General features: G+C 45.0%; 1 long non-coding RNA gene across 1 annotated transcript; it reads right to left on the bottom strand.

Moving 5' to 3' along the window:
- Nucleotides 1-1,883: 1,883 nt before the first annotated feature.
- Nucleotides 1,884-3,456, bottom strand: LOC142475283 (uncharacterized). The gene is made up of 3 exons (XR_012790855.1): nt 3,208-3,456; nt 2,087-2,148; nt 1,884-1,982 (listed from the first exon to the last, which is right to left on the bottom strand). It is a non-coding gene; the product is annotated as an uncharacterized LOC142475283 (long non-coding RNA).
- Nucleotides 3,457-3,830: the final 374 nt, after the last annotated feature.

The raw sequence follows: 3,830 nt of genomic DNA, 5'->3' as shown, positions 1-3,830 counted from the left end.
AACTGTGTTACGGATACCAAGAGAGAGTTTAGAATATGAAGGAGGAGAGTGATTGAGAGCATCAAACGCAGCAGATAGATCAAGTAGGATTAGTAGGGAAAAGTGACCTTGGGAATTTGCTTTAAGCACAGTCTGTAGAACGAGCTGTACGAAAGGCAGGTTGTAAAGGATCCAGGAGGGAATGTGATTTAAGAATGTTGACATTCTAGCAATTAGGAGACAAACAGCAGGAGGGATACAGGGCGGTAGTTAGTAAGGCACATAGGGTGTAGGTTGTTTCTGAGAAAAGGGTGACCACTACAGGCTTAAAGTAAGAGGGTAAAGAGCCAGAGAATAGGGAGGACTTGAAGATGTGGGTGAGAGTGGGGACTAAGAGATGCAGTAAGGTGTGAGGGGATACGATCTAGAGGGCATGTGGTAGAGGGAGAAGAGAAGATGATTAGCTTCCAGCTCTGTAAGAGAAGAAAAGGAGTCAAATGCAGAAGGAGAATTAGGTAGAAGGAGAGAAGGGGGAAGGGACAGAAGGAATCTCCTTGTGGGTGGCATCCACCTTGCCTCTGAAGTAGTCAAATGCTTGAGGAGAAGTGAAGGAAGGATGGCAAGTGTGAGAAGAAGGTTAGTGGAGGGAGTCAAATACAGGGGAAAAAAGACAGCGTAAATTAAATTTGTGTGTTGATGAATGTGGAAAAAAAAGTAGTGTGGTTTGGCCCCAGAGAGCAGCTTTATACAGGACTGGAGACATTTTTACTGTAGAAAAATCAAACATCAAGTGTGAGATTTCCTTCATAGGCATTAAGAACAGTGAGTGGAAGTGTGATGAACATGTTTGGGAATTTAGCCAAGGGTGTGGGTTAGAGGGACGTGTGTGTCAGAGCTTGAAGGGGCATATAGAGGATAGCATTGTAAGAGTTAATAAGATTGTCAGTTTAAGCAGAAAGAGAGAGAGAGAGCAGAGAGGTTAGAGTAGATGTCAGAGGAGAGTTTAATTAAGCAGAGGAAAATCAGTGGGACAGGTAAGATGGGGTGAGGGGAATGACTGATTGTGAATGATGAGAGCAGAAGAGGTCATGTACAACTAGAGCCTTGTTAGTCAGAGAACGGACATTCCAGAGGGCATAGGAGAAGGGAAGAGAAAAGTAAGGAAAGGAATGTGGATTACATTAGATAGGTTAACACTCTTAGCAGGGAGGCAGAGGCAGGGAGACCCGATGTGTATATGAGCAGGTTCAAGATTATAAGAGATATCCCACACATCAGCAAACATAGAAGGAGACACAGAGATAGGTGTAGAGAGAGACAGATAGGCGCAGAGAGAGAGGGGGCGCAGAGAGAGAGGGGGCGCAGAGAGAGAGGGGGCGCAGAGAGAGAGGGGGCGCAGAGAGAGAGGGGGCGCAGAGAGAGAGGGGGCGCAGAGAGAGAGGGGGCGCAGAGAGAGAGGGGGCGCAGAGAGAGAGGGGGCGCAGAGAGAGAGGGGGCGCAGAGAGAGAGGGGGCGCAGAGAATAGGATGTACATGAGTGCTTTTCATTGAGCAGTGCAGAAATAGCTGCAATAGAGGTCTGTACAAATGGTGCAGTGTGTAGACACATGCAAAGGTAGGGGAAGGAAAGAGGAGAACATGTGGATAAAAGCAGGAGTGTGGAAGTTAGAGAAATTAGAAAAGTTTAACAGAAAAGTGAGGAAACAGCAAGCAGAGAGAACAAGAGAGAGGTTACATTGGGATGACGTTCTTTGGTAGAGAGAAAATGCTAGGAGAGAGCTTTCAAATATTAGAGGACATGACTTGAAGGAGCAAATGTATAAATCAAAACCTGAGGGGGAGGTATAGCACGAAAGCTTGCACAGCAGATTATAGTCTTAAAGTTGCGTGTACCTCTCAGGGCATTCAAGAAGGTAAATTCTCACAAGTGCAGAGTTCATGATGAAATGCTGAATCCAGTTCCCCTCCAATTTAATTTTAATATAACTTATCCATTCTTCATTACTGCAAAAAGCAAACAAAACAAAACCACATTGCATTACTATTTTCAAAATGGATTGAATGGCATATTCAACAGTGACTGTGTGATGCCAATATTCCCCACTCACTCGTAGTGAAGCACTTATTGTACTAGTGTTGAAAGTAGGCCGGTAGAGTCAGGTACGCATTACTGAAAAAACAATAAGTGCGCGTCGTAAGTACCAGCTCCGCAACAGTGCGGGCATCACATTAGTGACGTGGATGAACATATATGGATAAGCCCATATTAAGGCATCACGTGACCAGAGCCGTCACTGACTGGGTATACGTAAAGACGCAGGGAGATGCAAGGAAAGGGAGGGAGAGAGACAGGGAGAAGATGTGAAACGGAGGAAGGCACGGATGGAGGGAGTTCTTCCGAGCTTCTGCGGGCCTCTCTCTTTCACTGGTGCATGCCGGGAGCTGGTCCCAACATCCACAAAGTGTGTGTGTATTATTGGTTGTATTTTATGGGGGTAGGAGGGTAGTGTGTATATTGTGTGTGTGGGAGTATTATATTGTGTGTAGAGGTGCAGAGGAGAGTACTAGATTGTGTATCTTGTGTAAGGGTGTTGTGTATATTGTGTTTGGAGCTATAATATTATTGGAGAGATTAGTATTGAGGAGGTATTATAGTGTGTATTGTGGGGAGTATTAGTGTGTGTATTGTTTGTGGGTGACAGATGCTGGGGTATGCAGCAATCCCTGCACTGAGGTCCGAGGCGGCTCTGCATCGCTCGCACGCACTGTGGATGACCAAGCATGTGCCCATGATAATCATGGCCTTAGAGGGATGAGTGTGTCAGAGCCTAGAAGGGGCATATAAATATATAATGGAGGAGGGAGGAGGGAGGAGGAGATGATAGCATTGTAAAAGTTAACAAGATAGTTAGTTTAAGCAGAAAGTGAGGAGAGGTTAGAGATAAGGGTAGATGTCAGAGGAGAGAGTTCAATTAAGCTGAGGTATCGAGTAGGACAGGGGTGAGGGGAATGAGAAGTGGTGGATGATGAGAGCAGAATAGGTCATGTACAAATAGACCTTGTTAGTCAGAGAGCAGACATTCCAGAGGGCACGTGAGAAGTGAAGAGTAAAGTCAGACATGGAATGTGGATTACATTAGATGGGTTAATACGCTTAGCAGGGAGGTGGAGAGAGAGAGGCAAGAGGCAGAGAGTGGTGTAGGGGTTGAGGAAGAGATGTTGCATGTACCTTATCAGAACATTAAAGAACATCAATTCACACTGGTGCAGAGTTGATGATGATTCCAGTTCACCTCCAATTCAATTTTAACAGAACTTTTTCATTCTTCATTACTGCAAAAAAAAAAAGTATAAAACATTGCATTACTATTTTCAAAATGGATTGAATTCCCCCAACAATAACTATGTGTTACCAATATATCCCTCTCAGTCCCACTGCAGCACATACTGTACCAGTGTGAAAGTAGGAAGGTACACAGTAACGGTAAAACAATACGTGCCGGTACTATGCACCATATGAATTATAAGGGGATGTAAATCTCCCAGTCTCTCTCCATATCCGCAACAGAGTGGGCTCCGGTCAGTGGCATGGATGCCCATGTATGGATATGCTCATATTTGGGCATCCCATGTCACTGACCGGAGCCGGCTCTGAGTATAGGGATATATGCGGAGACGCAGAGGTGCAAGGAAATGGGAGGAGGCACGGTGAGAAACAGGGAGAGACCACAGGAAGATAGAGGGCAACAACTTCCACAAGGTACATGTATGTGTATAATTGTTTGTATTTTGTGCAGAGGGGGTAATTTCAGATAAAATACAATTCTCCACCCTCTACGAAACAATTCCACT

This window comes from Ascaphus truei, unplaced genomic scaffold (assembly GCF_040206685.1).
Source record: "Ascaphus truei isolate aAscTru1 unplaced genomic scaffold, aAscTru1.hap1 HAP1_SCAFFOLD_1130, whole genome shotgun sequence".
In the NCBI taxonomy this organism is placed as follows: domain Eukaryota; kingdom Metazoa; phylum Chordata; class Amphibia; order Anura; family Ascaphidae; genus Ascaphus; species Ascaphus truei.
Note: the sequence above shows the minus strand (reverse complement) of the source record. Positions and strands in the feature narration are given on the sequence as shown.